Source organism: Cydia pomonella, chromosome 3 (genome assembly GCF_033807575.1).
Source record: "Cydia pomonella isolate Wapato2018A chromosome 3, ilCydPomo1, whole genome shotgun sequence".
Classification (NCBI taxonomy): domain Eukaryota; kingdom Metazoa; phylum Arthropoda; class Insecta; order Lepidoptera; family Tortricidae; genus Cydia; species Cydia pomonella.
In genome coordinates, this window is record NC_084705.1 from 23,987,904 (window position 1) to 24,006,299 (window position 18,396).

The following is an 18,396-nucleotide window of genomic DNA, read 5'->3' on the forward strand; positions in this document are numbered from 1 at the left end:
AATCAACATTAAAGAAAACTTTTCTGCAATATTTTAATGTAAAGGTTGATTCATGAGACATGAGCAGGACTAAACCTACATAAGTAATCTGTTAATGAATCGTTCACCATCATATTTAAGTAAAACAATCACGCTTTTTTTTTTTTAATTTTTGTTAAGGACAAATTTGATTATCTACAATCATGGACACCCCACAAAACTTAATTAACAAAGATAAAACCTCTTTAACCGTTATGACAGCACTTGGATTATGAAGAAAAAAAAAATGTGGCCCTTGAGTGAGATACGATTTTTCAATAGTTGGGACTCCGATGACATTCAATTTATCACTTTTTATGGACCAGAAAAAGTGACAAATTAAATGCAATATTTTTTTGTAATTTTTTGACCTTTATAAGTCGTAAATAGGTAAATTAAAACTTTTTTTGAACAGCAAAAAATAAATTTACGTTAATCTCACAAATACTGGTACGAAACAGTTGCTAATAACTTACTGAATACGCAGGCTTGTCTCCTGAAACATCCTGCATTTAGAATCTCCTGAAAATTAAGGCGGTACTCACGCCGTACTAATATTATGCAGACGCTCGACGAAACGTGTGGTTAATAGCCATTTTTCAATCCGACTGATGGGCCTGAGCGACTTTAGTCGCCTAAGTCCTTGGCTTAACTTTTTAAGGAGCCTTATATAGTACTTGCAGATTCATTCTGGCATATTTAATTAGTCAACGTGCTAATCTTTTTGTCTGATTAGCTTATAACAAAGTGCTAAGCTTTAAATCACACTTAATAACTAAAAACCTATTCGCTGTCGTTTCTAAATATGCCTTCCTTTGCCGTCCACAGGCCAATTCGAACGTAGTACACTTGACCTAACTTTTGGAATTATATCAGTTAACTGTCATTCGCCCGCTCATTTTGCTCTAACTTATCCAGTGCGAGCAAGACGCTCGCGCGAATGACAGCTAGCCGATAAGATTCTAATATGATTCAAATATCGGTTTGATGTCAGCCTGTCAAGTACACATTCAAATTGGCATGTAAGTCACACTTAGCGACGATTTATCTATCAATATAAAAAAATACCTCATGAAATGCCATATCATCATTAACCTTAGTACATACTTATTATGTTAATAAATCTCCAATTTAGCCCAAGAACCATCTCTACACAAAACGCTCGCCCTAACCAATTACGTGAATAAAATCATCATCCAGCGAATTGCAGAGGCAAAAACCGAAATGGTCTGAGTAGCATTTGACTAAATAAATTTGCGTTTTCCATTTAGAGCCGGTGGCTTTTAGCTTTAAAGATATTCGCGAATAAAGTGAATGTGGAAGCAGCGATATGGTAAAATAATGTACACTTTTCTAATTGGCCTCATTTCAAATTAAAACTAGCTGTTTGAAGGCATGTTTTAATTAAAATTGAAGTTTAACTTTAACTGTAGTGATATTTTATAGATAATATTTCCTTAAATAATTCAGAATAATATGTGCCTTTTAAATTAATATTTTATTAAATATGTTTAATAGTTCTAAGAAAATAATTACAAAACTTACTTCAAATAATGTTTAACGTAGCTTAGTTACATGGAGAAAAATAGTGAGCGTCAGGATGGCGGATGGACCGTAGCGAATTTCAACGAAATATTTATAAACGTATTGTACCTTCTGTATACCTCAGTGTATATTTAATAGAAACTAGTGTACCTCTCCCTAAAACGAGATACTTAAGGACAATGGCGTCAGAATGGCGGGTGGACCTTTTTTGTTAAGTATCTCATTTTAGGCAGAGGTACACTAGTTTATATTAAAGGTTCACTGAGGTACACAGAAAGTACAATATGTTTATAAATATTTCGTTGAAATTCGCTGAGGTCCACCCGCCATCCTGACGCTCACTGAAAAATATGATAACTTAGATCTTATTTTTTTTTTTATAAATTTATGACAGCAAAGAAAAAAAATTTATAAAAAATCTTCACACGTTTTAGGTATAGATACGTATGCATTTTATTATTCAAATAATGTTCGGGTACACAACAATCATTAAGCGTCACGCCGTTTCGAGTCTGACATGAATACCAAAATGGTCATACTCCTTGTCACAGTCGGATAAAAACTGTAAAAAGGCACATGCCACCCGGACATTCTGGGCATATCAAACATATTTTGCTCCGCAAAAATAGGTCGCAGCCCAGAAAATGGCGAACTTTTGGCGCTCTGCATAAATAACTGTTTGCACAATATTATTCCGCTAGTGGAGAAATGTTACCAACATATTTCTTTTTTACACTACATTGTTAAACGTAACTAGATTTAGGGATGTGTTAAAACTGCTATATGTTTTGTTAGTTCGAGTTTTATTTTACCCGTTATAGTTAGACTGATATTTTGACTAGAGGGTAGAAAACTGTACACTCTGGACATCACATGACCTGTAAGTGGATTTGAAGGAGCTGATACCAGAGTTTTACCAATTAGTCAAAAAACATTTATTTTAGCGTTAATTCTGGACAATCCATTCATTTGTACGATTTACCCGATTAGGGAAAAACTGCGTAGATAAATCTAGGAAGAAATATAAGTTCGAAAAGAAGAGTTCACAATTAACTTTAGTCAAAAATTATGCTTATAAAGATCATACCAAAATAAATAGATTTTTTTACAATATTATAAAGTATGACGTTTCAGCCAGGTAGCACTAGCTGTGTCACGAAAGACTGATGTCTCATCAATATGTCAATTAAGATATTAGTAAACAACACTAAACGACCCCATATTAGTTTATACAAATGTTCAGGGTAGACAATTAAATTGATCTACCTTCGATTTGGTTGAATCGTGTTTGACCCGTTGATGACATTGTCCAAAACGCGAGAGTTTAAGTGTTATAATTTGATTTCGTTTTGACTGGTGAAACATTATAATCAAATAAGTGAAATAAGTAAATAATCAGTTACTTAGTCATAATAAGTTACTTAGTCACAGTCACCAACAATAATATGTTACTCTTTGAAAAACGCGTAAATATGTAACATGCTCTTATGGTTCTACAAATAAGATCGTGTCAGATTGTTTTGCGAACTTCGTTGTATAACATATTTGTGCAGGCGACTGTACACATCCAAGTGACATAACATTTTACTTTCCACGTATCCCAAAGTCAGGATTAATCGATTTAAAATAAATCCATAGGATTTGAGTATTCCATTAGCAATTTACGTATGTGGCAGGATTAAAAATAACGGATTACTGTCCCACTTTTCAATTTCAGAACGGGCTTTAAGTCACCCCTAATTCCACTGAGCCGACCGATCGAGCATTTTTAAAATCACCCAATCAGAAGAGGATTCTCTTGTTTACGTTTGCCGTAAGCTTTTAACCTGTGGTTACAAAATATAATATTTGTACGAATATTACCACTTCTTTTTTTATCTTTGTGGTGATTTTTCTCTGATAATTTTATGACAATATTAAATAGCACTTTGATATAACGTATGAATTGACTCTTATTCCATGAAATAAGTAATCTAATGGATCATTCACTGTCGTCAAATACAGTCAGCAGGGAAAAAATACGATCAAAATTAGTAATAAGTGCCTATTCATTCCACATTTCCGTTTTCCAGAACAATAAAAGCAACCAACTCGAAATCTGGCGAAATCTGAGGGCATAGTGGTGCCCCCGCCAAGACAAGCAAAGCGAAGCGCAAGGGCACTACCTACCTTCTCGCGAAGCGCTTCATCGTTTTTTTAAGACTCATAACTGGTGTTTGGATTATACCAGATAAACAAAATTCTGGAAATATAAAATGACTTATTAAGCATAAAAAAATTCAATTGCATAGCTTTTTTTAATTTCGATTTTATTCATGTCTAAAAAAATATCGATTTCGTTACTGACTCACTCACGGTATGAGGAATCAGTAAAAAAAGAGATTGTATACAAAATGCTCCATATACGTATTTCAGGATTTTGATAACGCTTCAATTGTTGTTTACTCTGAGAGTACGTCTGAATGTCTGTCAAGTTAGACCAGTTTGACAGCACTGGCTTCCCCCGAATGCGGCTGACCCCCTCAATGAATCACTCCCATCCCTTTAAATTAGGTAAACAAGCCATATATTTTTACTAAGGTGTAGAGTTTGTAAAGTTAGGGCTTGTAGAGTTAGAATCCTCGCTACACTTGTATATCTGATAACTTGGAGATCTGATAACTTTTTGAAAGTGCGAGACTTATGGTTTCATCTTGGCAATATTTTACATGGAAATGTTTTTGGTGGGAGTAGTTTTCGAAGATGATGTTGTTGTTGTGGCAAACTGGCCATGCATCGACCAAAAATGGTATGAAGGATGAAAATGATAGGTAAACTCGTGGTTTTTCGATACGGGATAATATTTTTTATTCAATCAAAACAGTGAACAATGCCCGCAAAAACACATTTTGCCCACGCGCACTGTGTTTAACTTGTAATGGAGCAGCCAGACATGCAAGTGTTCAGTGAATATTCGTGATGGCATCTCTTTAATTTTACTTAGGTAGTTAGCGAGGTACGCCATCACGAATTTTCGCCAATTCCCGACATGAGCACCCTTAAAGTTTAAAGAAAAGTATAGTTTAGAATAAACTATCTTCGCACGGGCTATACAAAATCTTAACAAATGATAACTAAAACGTTCCTCGTGAATCACTCCATTGATAGGTGAAAACCGCATGAAAATCTATTCAGTATTTTATGAGTTTATCGCGAACATACAGACAGACAGACGCGGTAGGCGATATTGCTTTTTGAGGTGTAGTGTCCAATGTCTTTTTAAATACTGCATTAGAATGTCGTAACGTGCCTTAATAAACACACAAGGGACGACACTATCTTATTCTCTTGAAACATCAGTAAGTACTGGTGTCAAAACATACCTCGAAAATGACGACCTTAAAAGATAGAATTTTTTTTTTAGTTTTTCAGACTGCGCACAAACAATTGTATAAGTATTGTTACGTCACTTGTAATCAAATGTTTGTATTGGTTAATTATACTCATGGATAATGAATGATACTCAATGACAAAATACTATATTTACCCGGGGAATATCTTAACTAGTAAGTACCTTAAGTTGTACGTACAATTTTGTTACTCAACTGTCACAAATAATAATAATGTCTGAAAATACCTTAAAAATAATAATAACTTATATAAACAGAGTCGATTCAACAAAATTCCTTTGACATCATCTGCCATAACGTGATTGAACATGTATCATAGATTTAGACTTCAACCAAGTGATGTCCTTATAACCATTAAAAACTATTTTAACGTGGCATGCTCGTAAAGATTGACTTATATATTTATGTTTCTCTAAAGAAACTGTTACACGTGCTCTTTAATAGCATGCTAATAGGCTTGATAATTGGACATGCTTAATGTTACCAGCTTATAAACCGTTAACATTTGCTATTTGCCTCTAAAAAGTATGCTTAAAAGCAGCACGCCCTAAATACACATGCTAGTAGGTAGCATTTGCTCAATATTAGCATGCTTACAATGCTAGTAACTAGCATGAGTAATAGTACCTTAAATATCCGCTGCCTAAATGATCCCAAATGGAACCCAATGAGCATATTTATAACTAAAATATTTCGATTAAAAAAAATGACAACTACAAAGTAGTTCGGTGTAACATTTACATAAGTTCGGTGGCTGTCATGTAAGCGTCATGGTGTCAATCACTTATACTCTTTGGTGTCAATTATCCTGGATATCATTGCATTAAAAAATACATATGTTTCCAGTGATAACTGAGATCAGAAAGCCATCATCGATTTTATACATTTTTTAATTACGAGTTGTGCTTTATACATATGAAGTGTTTAGTGATAGTTTGATCATTATACCCGACTCTTCAAACTAATACGTGTAAGTTTGCCGTACCGTATGCATTTGTATTGCTTGTATGATTTTTCCATATTTTTTCCATTTTAGCTACTTATATAGATGTATGTCATTATTTTTGTTCTATTATGTCATAAATCTAGTGATGTAATTGAAATACGAGACAATCTCAGATGTTTCCTCAGGACACCGGAACTCTTCAAACTTTATGGCCCCAACTTGTAACGTCACCCGCTTTTGTAAGTTTTATCGATGAACTTTATTGAAACATTGAAATTTGATTAACCGAAACACTATTAGTAGTTATAATAAGTAAATTTTAGACAAATATTCAAATGTAATATGGATTTGCATGACCTTCCTAATACCTTTATGCCATATCAAAGGTATTGAGAAGGTCACATAAATTATTCTTGTAACATTTATTATTGCTAAAAACGTGCATATAGGGTACTAAATTAACCAGAGTAAGCGTAAGGGTCAACCCGTTCGCTCGCTGCCAGATTAGATAGACACTCAACGACCAATTTGATTTCCCTATTATGCTATTTACATGACCAGACAGAGGGAGATAGACGGACCAAATAAGATTGGTTGATGCAGGTACCTAAAGGGACAACGTTTTGATGTAAAGAATCCAATTAGTTGGCGACAGGTGGGGCACAAGCTTATAACATAAACACATTGCGTGAGGAAGTGGGGGAAATGCTTGGTAAGCTTTTAAAATGGAAGGTTGAGATTTAGGTATGTTACCGTTGAGCATTATTCTTAAGTAGGTACGTATAGTTTTAAAATTGGAATTAGTATAGAATAGTATAGTATAAAATCCACTAACCATTGTTATAAAACCTTGATTAAGTACATAACATAGATTTAAGACTATTGCTGTACCCTATCAGGGTCCATGTGAAACTCACAACTACTACGAGTATGTAACACCTGTACAAACCATGGATGCAATAAAGAAAGAATAAATAATAAAGTTAATAAAGCTTTATATTAATATATTTAAGTAAACAGCGTCTATTTTTGATACGACCGCATAACCAAAGGGTAGTTAGTTTAGACTTTAATGAGAATACTTTCATAGGTTTCATAAAAAAACAGACGACTTTTATTCTTGCATATAAAATAATTTAACAAGCAATGTATAACTACGTTGTACGACTATTAACTCAGAACGTCTCATTTAATGACGCGACGTCAGAACTGTCACAGACAAGTTACTATGATGTACGAAATACAATTGCCACTGGAAAAATAATAATTAAGACTAAACTAAAAAATCATTCAGAATTGTTTTATAGCAATAAAATCTATGTCAAGTTTAAGTTTGCGCTTATACCAAAAATACATACCGTATGTAGTTTAGAGGCAACAAAATATACATGTACCATTTTGTTTATAACGGAGGCGTTAACGTTTAGTATGAAAAACGTGAAACCCTCCAGCGGCCACTCTCGCTTCGACCACTGGACTCTGGAGGGCTTGGTCCCTTTTTTAACCTTTTACGCAAAAAGAGGGGTGTTATATGTTTCATACCAATGTCTGTCTGTGTGTGTAGGCATCGTCGTGCGTTTTTTTTACGTGAAAGTTTCCTTTGGTGGTTCTTATATATGTTTGATATAAATCGATCCAGAGGGCTGATTTTTTTATTTCGAACGCTCGAATTCGTCACTCGAAAATCTGTGGAAAACGGCGAAGAGATATTTTAGAAATACGAGCAATAGAAATTGGGAATCTAGTGATATTGATCACTCGTTTTCAATTATATTCGTAGAATTTAAATGCCTAGTAGTGGAGATAATTTGAAGGGAATTACACGAAATCGAGCACTCGAAATTCAAAAATCGGCCCCCTGCAGTTTAAAAAGTGTCAGTTCTTTTCCAAATATTGTAAGGCGTTTTTGACATAAAATAGTTTATTTGGCATAACCGGAGGGGTTTTGTAATATTTTTATTTTAATAGTAATATTGTTATATGGCGTCTATTTCAGTCAAATAGAAGTTGAACAATACTTCTATAAGTTATTATTTAAATTTTGTCTATAAGTATTGCGTTATTAATAGGAAGCGCAATTATTATTATTCCCAATACAACAATAAGGCAGCTATTATCTCGGAGCCGCAAAAAAATAAAGGAAAAGATTATCCACCACCGAAATATTTCACAAAGGAAAGCGGTTGCCCAATCAGAATTCTTCCATAACATTTCGCAGAGCGTCACGGGGGAGGCAATCCTGGGAAGAAAAAGGAAATATTAAAATCCGAGACAATGAGCCGGGATATTGGTATTAGCTATTGGATTTTTGATAGAGTTTTGAATATTTAAAAAAGGATGCGTGGATTTTTTTTTATTGTAGTGCTTATGCAAATATTTAATTGTTCATAATATTTATCGAAATTATTTTTTGTCGACAGTACTTACGAGTAATTGTACCTGTGACGTTATTATTAGCGGTCACCGACGGCCAACTTGAAGCGAACGGATAGTAAGGAAGAAAGATTATTATTATACCACGACGGTGGCAGCAAGCATATGCCCCACCTGATGGTAAGCAGTCACTGCAGCCTATGAACGCCTGCAACTGTTAGGTGTTACATGCGCATTGCCGACCCTTTAACTACCTGTACACTCCTTTTTTGAAGAACCCCATACTGTAGACCCTCGAGAAAACCTCGGAAGGGAGCTCATTCTACCGCCGGAGCATCCGCGGGAGGAAATTCCTCTTAAACCGCACAGTACACGACCATTTAGGTTCTAGGATGTGAGGATGAACAGTGAACACCATGCCGACGGCGAGCGGTGATAGAAAGTGACCGTTGGCATCATGTCAAACATCTCATTTGTGATTTTTGTATTGTAGTTCTCTTACATACTTATTTTTGTATTCAATACGAGTAAAATATCAAAATATTTCACGCTTAATCGGATGGAAATGGGAAACTGTGCACATATTCAATGAAATTTATATACAGATTGTTCGCAAATTCCATTAAGTGTTTCACTAAAACAACGACTATGAGCTGAAACAAACAGATAAAAAAGGAATGAATGCTGCAAAGTTTATACCTACTTTGCCTAGAAGCCAGCTAGGTACTAGTTACAAGGAAAAGTTGTTGCAATACCCGTACAAACTATATAACTATGTACGAGTATACGGAATAGTTTTTAAATTATTTACTCACACTTATTGTCCCCAACTTATTGGAGCCCATTTCTTCTCACGTGGACATAAAGGATAAACTTTTTGATACGATCGTAGCCAATCCCACCGTTTTCTCGTTTTGTAGAGGAAAATACTAAGACCAGAGAACCCACTGAGTGAGTTCCCGGCACTCAATGTGTTAACAACGACAACGTTTTAACACTTTTCAATGTAGGTAAGTACTTGTCAGTAGCCCAAAAACTTTTTTAATCATAATAATAGCCCTATATGTCATACAATTTACAACAACGATACAATCAATTACAGTTACATAATTAGTAAGTAACATGCAAATAATATCTACTTATTTATAAATATTTTTCATGAGTAATAAGTTTACATTACAGCTGCTTTTTAGTCGATATTAATATTAATAGATTTTCACGTTTTAATTACGTCATACATACGCATTTAATCGTCTGTCCATCTAAGTTTAGGTCTTTTACACTCTGTTGTTATTTTTGCATTACAATCTATTACCTATTGCAAAGTTATGTAGCTTCCGTCTGATTTGGAGAACGCGTGTAAACCCACAAATACTGATGTGTAGAGTGACACACTCTGTTTAAACCTTGTTTGCAACTTTGTTTCAACTATCTAATCTTCTCAATCTTCCAGTGCCGCCACTTTACAAGTTTTCCTTTGTCATCTTATATTTTGGGGTGGCAACATTGCAACTGTTTGGTATAAACTACGGAGTAACACGTACAAAGCTTCCGCGACAAAGTGCCAGGTGAATTGTGTGGAACGTTACGATTTCATTGTTGTCGGTGCTTAATATTTCTAACTTGTAAATAAACCATACCGACATGATTTTACTAAAGCGTTACTTTTTTTATACGACATTCATTAAAACCAACTTTTTGATTATTATCTATTTTACAGCCAATATTTTATTTTAACTTATTATGTATTATATTCATTATGTATATAACAGAGTTTCACGTTTCACATTTCACGTAACCTATTCACGGAGATTCTTAAATGTTTGATGTAATGTAGTTTTACAGAACGAATGTTGCTTGAAATTTGTAACTCGAAATACTCGTCTATTATTTATTCTTGTTTGTTTGTGACTTTCGAAATAGCCCTAACGCTAACTTGTCCGACCACTGAAAGTTTCAACCAAGCCGTACTTTAAGCCTTACTCGTACCTAAACTGTGTCGTTTGTGGCGTAACTCGCAACATTTGTTACTCCCAATCGAGATTTAAAACTTCTAGACAGAACGTACCAGCTCTTTGTGTTACAGAGTTGTTGGTAACTTAAAACTGTTATGCTGCTATTTCTTCTTCGTTGCGTCATGATAAAGGATCGTGACTAAATGTTCCTCATATAACGTAGGTAAGTATATAGAAAGAAACACGAGCATTTATGCCATTATTAAATCATCAATACGTTAACTAGGCATTAAGTATTTTGTAGTAGAAAGTTCTTCTTCCTCGCTCGCTCATTACTGAGGATCGCGACCATGCTCTGCATTGTATGCTCTGCATATTGCCACCAACCACCCTCTTCACAACATCAGACCATTTCGTGGGTGCTCTTCCTTGCGCACGCTTGCCATCCATTTGACCCAAGATAACCTGCCTTTCTAGGTCATGCTTTTTAGACCGCATGATATGACCAAAAAAGCTGAGTATGCGTACTTGACATATTGTAGAAAGCCGTGTGGGGATTTTCAGATCCTCTAGGATGGACTTATTGGTTGTCATAGTCGTCCAGAGCCAGAGTATGCGTAGGAGTCTTCGCTAACACCACATCTTAAAAGCGTCGATTTTTACCCAGTCGCGACTTTTCAAGCTCCATGTCTCGGTAACGTATACAAAGATCGAGAAATACCAGAGATCGAGTCAAGCGCACCTTGATTGAACGGGGAATGCTTCAGTTTCTCCTGATCTACAAAAACTTGTACACACCTACAAGTTTTTGTGAATTCGCAAATAAAACCAATTATGATGTCAAGTGGTCATAAATAAATAATACACATCCCATCATAAGCTTTTCTCGTCTCATTAACTTGATCTGGCACTTCATATTATCTTCTGTTTAATTATTAATCATCCGAGCAAAGCATCCCATCAAATCCGCAAGAAATTATCTTATCCACCTCCATAATTACACCGCACAGCATCCCTAGGGGTATTCCTGACATTTATCCTCAATGTAGTGGCCTAAGCTTACCATTTGCCTTATGAGATTCACCAACGCAGCCATGCAAGTGCCGCCGCCCTTATCAAGATGAAGACAAGGGACATTTCTCTTTGTTTGTTAATGGGACAGTTTTGTAAAACTTTATCCGCTTTTCTCATGTTTGTATTCAGTACACTGTCCCTTTCTTTCGTGCTTCCTTTATGTTATCCTAAAAGAAAATTAATTAAGTGCTATTGTTCCCTTTGAGTGCCGTTTTGTACGCATCTGTGTGAGGTTTTTTTGTTTTTTCCTTTGTTGAGAGAGGCTTGCTTCTAAACGGGGATTAGTAGTTATTTTTGCGGTTATTATTATTTTCTCCTTTTAAGATGTACTCGTTTGAAGTAGGTTTCTTTTATTTTTAATTAAGTGTCACTGGCATAATCTATTTAATGGTTTGTTACGCATTTTCATAAACATTTATATCTTTTAAGGATACTTTTGGCGATAAAAATCAGATATAATGATTACGACGCCGTCACGAGTACAGGATACCTACTTTATTTAAGAATTACCAGTATTAAAATGAACAATAAGTCAATATAACACAGAGGCCAGGATCGATTGTCGCATAACTAGAATCAGCACAAATTTCTTCTGCATATATTATGTTCTCTATTTTTATTTTGTTTATTTCAGGAATATATTATTTAACATACGCTCACTAACCTAAATTCCACGCGCGTCACGCGTCGTGGCATGATTGGATGACGCCGCATTTTTCCCCACTGTCGCTCGGCATACTCCAATTTGGCCATATTTCCCCTTTTCGGTGGGAGGAAAAACATGTGCTGCTGAACTGACAGAATATAATAACAATAACCACAATAACTGGTACTTTATTTTTCTGCTTGTGTTGATTGTATTTATATGAAGTGGACAAAAAACATAATTAAATGTATAAACTGCCTAACAAAGCTATTTTATTGTCTACGTGGTATGTAATTTACATGGATATTAGCAAATGTAGTATTTTTCATATTTCATTTAGCTATATTTTCTATATTTTCATGCAAAGAACTGTGGTGGTTATTCATTAAAACTTTATAGTGACATCATAAATAGTTCCCGAAACGGTTTTATTTTAACGATGCAATCTGGCCTAGCAACATGCTATGTAAGTCAAGCACTTGGCATACAAAATAAGAGCGAAACTTGCTATAGTTGGAGCTAAAATAACGCCGGGGTTGAATGCGGGTGATCATTTTTAGGGAACACTTTAGAGAACAGGATTTGAACATAGTTCTGGCAGCAGGCAATTTAGTGGTTCTAAGATCTTATGGCATCGTATAGGAGTTCAAAAGAATGATTAATAATCGAAACCAATATCTCTCCTTCTTTGTCGTTGTACTCTTTACAGAGCATCGTGGTCAACTGCTGACATCAGATGCAGACCAATATACTCGTTTTAAATTTAGAAATAATTTATACAAGTATCTAGACTAACCTGTAATGTAGAACAACATTTTTTTTTATAAATTATTCAAAAACATTAAAGTAGTTCTATTTATAAAACTTATTTACTTTCCGCAAAAGCTTTTGTATTCTGTTTTTATTTCTTGTCATAAAAGCTTTCCATTCAATCGTAACAATAAATCGGAAAGAGGCACTTAGTATTTTTTCTATTATATTTTTAAAGTTAAATATCGCTTTTGCCTAAAGGCAGCTCACGAGCAGCAAACAAGTAACCCACAGAAGGGTTTCCGTCCACCTTTTCATTATGAAACCCTAAAAAAGGGCGCACTTCTGGTGATAATCACGCCTCGGACCAGCCGATAACCCTTACGCCGCCGGGCGTTCGGAAATCTTATGAGCACGGCTGCGTGGACCCCGGGGAACGCTCCGGCACGTGAATAAGTTATAAGGGGCAGCGGGAGTGTTAATTGAATCATGTTGTTTTTCCTGTTTTGTGACACGCAATAACTTTTCCTGTTTTTAATTAAATGATTTATGGGTTAGGTGCAATACAAAAAAATTAAGCAAAAAGCTGAGTTTGGGAAATAAATAAACATATTCATGTTTGACTAAGCATCGGTGGACATTATGAAGTTTATGAATTATGAGATTTATGAGATAACGCTGTGAACGATGGTTCTTGTGAGCTTAGGGTAGTACGTATTTTTATTTAGACACCAGTTTACAACATCTTTCTGACATTTCACTATTTAGATTAATACGCTTACCACGAGCTTGACATTGACCTAACAAACTGGTAAAACAGCCTTATAGATCTGCCAGTGTAATATGGATTGTTAAACAACAGGTTAACTTCTAATACGTGGTGTAGTTTTTCCACTCTAAACTTCAAATTCGGGGTGATATTCGGCGTTTATACGATACGCTGCGACAGTATCTCATGCGCGAAATAGACTTTCATTATTTTCTTAGATGTAATTTAATAAGAAAGAATTGGGTATTCTATCACACGCACCAACTACTGTCGTGGCGCACACGTGCTAAAGCGGAAAATCTACCTCAATCCCGAACTAGATCTCACCGTTTTTCACTTGCACCGTTATAGGAAGCTAGCGGCTTCGACCGAAACTCACCCGGTTTTATAGTCCTCCGAGGAAGTTTATATTCATGGTACCTTTTGAATTTTTTAACGGCAAGTCGACCCAGTGCGGTCGTGCAAGGAAGGGAAGGCTCTGTAAATTTCAAGATTTCGAAGTTTTCAATAATTCACGAAAATTCAAGAGACCAATCTACCTATTGGGGAAAAATATATTATTTTGTAACAATTTTTTTCATCTGTTAAATTAGATAATTACCTCATAGAATTATTCTTTTTCCTTAAGACTAGTTTTTCTTTTATACATACATAAGCTTTTTCATGTCACAGCGCAAGCAAAACATGTTTGGAGAGAGAAAAATATAATACTTAAGTTTACTTTTTAATAACATTGTGGTTTGATCATCATAATTATACTTCTTTTTTTCTATAATTTCTGCGTTATCTCTGTAGTAGTGTACGTCAGAGAATACTGTAAACACTAACTTGTCAATAGAATAGATGACAAGTTTTTATTAATAGTATTAGGCGATCCGGTTTGATTTGAAGATCAAATGTCTATATGTGACCCATTGTATTAAAGCATTACTCGTACACCGTCGACCAAAACTGCCTCTGAACAGAGACTTGGCTACGTTCAGGTGCACATGGTGAAAGTCCAGAAACCCACCGGCCTCCTTATCCACCAACCATGCTCTCAGTGGAACCTGAACGAAGCCTGGTCCGAAATATTAAAAAAAAACATGTTTAACAATATTGTTAAATATTTGTGGTAGACTTAAATTTTGAATAAATCAATTTCATACTATGTTATAAATGAGCTGGATTCGGTATCGACTGGTAGGTGTTTCATTTTATTTTATTCCCTACTGTATTCGTCTTTTGATGTAGGTTTAAGGCTATGAAACGAAAGAGCCTCCCCTATGTAAACCATAAACTGTAACTGTAACAGCACCCTTGCACAGCCTTTTGAATTTTTAACCGGTCGCTCTTTAAGCCACGAGTAAAATGAAAAGTCTACTTGATTGCACAAAGAAATGGACCCGGTCTGTACATATGTAATGTTTGCGAATGCCTGAGCAACATTATAATGTTATGAATGTCTTTGCAAGAAAGGCTTAATTATTTTTTTGAAATTTCTGCAGACGTTAAGATTTGTATCTTAACTCCCGACGCAAAAATATGGGTGTTATGTTTGACGTCAATGTCTGTCTGTATGTCTGGTTGTGGCGTGGCATGGTATCTTCCAAATGGATGGACAGATTCGTTTTTTTTTTTTACGTGTAAACGATTTTCCTTACAGTAAGTAAGTAAGTAAGTAAATATTCTTTATTGTGCACCATACAGTTAAAATTAGACAGGAAATGAAAAAACACGTAAAAGTTAGGTAACAACAGGCGGTCTTATCGCTAAGAACACACACAGTTACACAGTTAGAGTGGTTCTTAGGTGGTTCTATCTTAGCGTATCGGGTTTCAAATCTTATTTATGATTAGCGTTGCAGATGATTAGCTTAATTAACAGATACTGAGACTATTTGTCTCAGCCACAGTCAGGCCAAATCATTACGTATCTAACCTAAGTTCGTTTACACTAAGAAAGATAGGGCATTGAAGTCCTAGAAAGACATTTCCTTTCACCTCAAGTAACGTTGGTGTTCGATTACGTCCGCGGCTTAAAATTGCCGGGAAACCTGTTTTCTTAAGCAAGATATCCTTTTCGTCTGTCCTTTCTGATTTAAGACGTCCCTTTGTTTAGCGCTAAAACAATTGTTCCTGTCCTAATAAAGTAGATTTATCTGAGATAGAGAAGTAGTAAACCTTAACACATGGTCTGAATTCTTTACTGTATTTAACGGTATGATAGCGATATTACTTTTCGATACCGATTTGTTTTTAATGTAGAACTATACCGATTGAAATATAAAGGTACGGTACCGGTATAAAATAACGCTACCTCTATTTTCATTTATACCGTTATTAAACCGGTATTATTATATACCTTTATTTTTCGGTATGCAGTTCCTGCCTAAGCTAACCTTATTGTCAAGTGAATGGAATATTTATAGTTGTGCCGTTCTCGAGAATATTCTCAATTTACTAAGCGTGAACCGCGAGAACATTCCCCATACAAAACGGAGAACATTCTCGAGAACGGTACAACTATAGGAATACTCGTATCTAAATATTTCCGTTAAAACTAACACTGACGAGGAAACAGTTATTATTTCTATTCTACCTATTTTAGAATAAATAGGAGGTTGTTCTGGACTCTGAACTTTTTGAAAAGCTGGAACTCCAAGCTCCAACTTTCAAATACTATTTGGAAGTACGAGTATTTATAGTAATTATGAGAAGCCAGAGCAGTACCTTACTAAACGTAATATTCCATAAGCTCTGGTCTCTAGATAACAAACTTTATCTTCTGTTAAGAGGATAATGGAGGACCGGTACTCCATACAAACATAGTCAACATTAGGGAGCAATTTTGCACGACTCATACATTCTGGCCCATTTTCATTGGTTTTCAGTGCAGCTCAGACTGCATAGACAGAGATCACCGGGACAATTCAAACATACACTAACATCAGGATGTTATCTAAATGATGTCGTGTAGTTATCGTATATTTCTATCATACTTGTCCGTATATGTATGGGCGCGAGAGAGACGTACGATACCTAACGACATAATTTAGATCTGATTGGCCTATTTTCATAAAACTCGTTGCTTATTTTCATTTTGATCTGATAATTATGTCCATTTCATCTGAAAGTGTTCTTCTTATTTTTCTAAGTTCGCCGATACGTTATCTCTCAGTAAATATGTTGAAAAATCCATGTGTAGTTTGTGTCATCCACGATGACGCACAGATTTGTCAAATATAACCTTTGATTGACGTGAATGACACGATCTATAGGGTAAAGGTATGTTGTGGATATCAACAAACCCCGTTATTAATGTTGCAGCTTATTAAAATTGAGAGTTGGCATAAAAACACACCCTTAATTCGCCTTTAGTACATAACTTCGCCTTAACTAGCATGAAATCGTAATTCGGCTATAAATTGTATTGGATTTGGTATTTTAATTTTTTTAGATTTTTACCTTTAAACTATTTTAGTTAAAAAGTAAAAAACTAAAAAAAAAACTTTCTTTGCAACCCGTCCCCAACTTCGTTCAACTACCCAGATTTATTTACTGTGATTTCAATGATAATCGATTTCTTACATGGGCGAAGTTGGGCACCAACGGCCATGTTAGGGTTCCCTATAGGAGATATTTTTGTCAATCCTAATTTTCAATGATTTACAACATTTATAATAGGGCTAAGAATATCAAGTAACTACCTAGTTATAAATAAATAAATAGATATATCATGAATATACTACTAATAAATTAGATTAAGTGCGTACTAAATATTGTTTTACAGTTAGATATGTTGTGTTATTTTAGCAACTAAACTGCTTGCTAATTTGAGTACTACCATGTATATTTCTTTACATTATGTACAAATTATTAGTTTAAATCGTGTATTGACTGCTCTGTATACATTATTAAAATCTACCTAATTGACACCGCATTTCAGTATGTTAGAATTTATATTATTCAAATATAAATAAAACTGAATAAATATACACACAACACTACCCAATTAATAATTAATTTTCGATTATTATTTTGGTAATATGTATTAAGGGTAGATAAACACCAACAAGCTATCCTCCTATTAATCAAGCTGTATCCTCCGTTTTTTTGCATTCGGGTTTTTCACCAATTTTAAAGCTCGGTGTCAAAAACGTGACAAACATTGAGCAGAAATAACAGTGCATAATTTAATTAGTCAATAAACAATCCTTATACATGCTTCTATGTAACTCACCAGCAATTTCCACGTGGGTCAGTCAGTGTCCACAACACAATCACACCAGTACAAAACTAAAAGTCACACACGAAAGTATAGTTTTTCATAGAACACGAGATTTAAAATTTCGCGGGCAGAGCCTCAAGCGGGGTCTGAGAGCTGAATCGTGTCAAGGTTGCTACGAACAGCGCTACGCCGTAGACGTCCGCTCCGTGGTCCGTCTCCCGTACGAGAGGCTCACGTTGCTACGAGCTACGCGGGGAGATCCGTGGCCAATCGAAGTGAGGCTGCGCTGTAAGGATGTTTACTCTACATCAATATTTTGAACGTTATTTAGAACAGACTAAAATAATTAAAAAAGAACTAAGAGCGTTGGGAGCTTATAGCAATAAGGCTGTGCGACTTTCAATCTGGGGCTGCGGGTTCAAATTCGGGCTTATACAGTAAGCGGCAAATATATATTAAAATGTTTGCACCTTACTCCCTTTTAATAAGGCGAAAACTGTACCGATAAGTGTTTCAGATCTTTCAGAGGTTGGAAGGTCAGGTCACTTTTGTAAAAACTAGTGCCTATGTCAATTTTTGTGAAAATTAAACTAATTTTGATTTACTTTTGGTCTAAAATGTGATTTATTCTTAGCCAAGTGATTGAAAATGGATCTAGTGATTTCAAAACCACCTGATAATTTCCAATTTGTACAGAGATTCAAACATTTTCCACAAATCTA

General features: G+C 35.1%; 1 protein-coding gene across 1 annotated transcript in view; it reads right to left on the reverse strand.

Annotated features, from left to right (window-relative positions):
• LOC133516366 (C3 and PZP-like alpha-2-macroglobulin domain-containing protein 8) overlaps positions 1-18,098 on the reverse strand; it is a 286,831-nt gene extending 268,733 nt beyond the window's left edge. Inside the window, exon 1 of the mRNA XM_061849275.1 lies at positions 17,687-18,098. The gene's annotated coding sequence lies outside the window, so the exon portion shown is untranslated. The remainder of the gene's footprint in view (positions 1-17,686) is intronic.
• Positions 18,099-18,396: the final 298 nt, after the last annotated feature.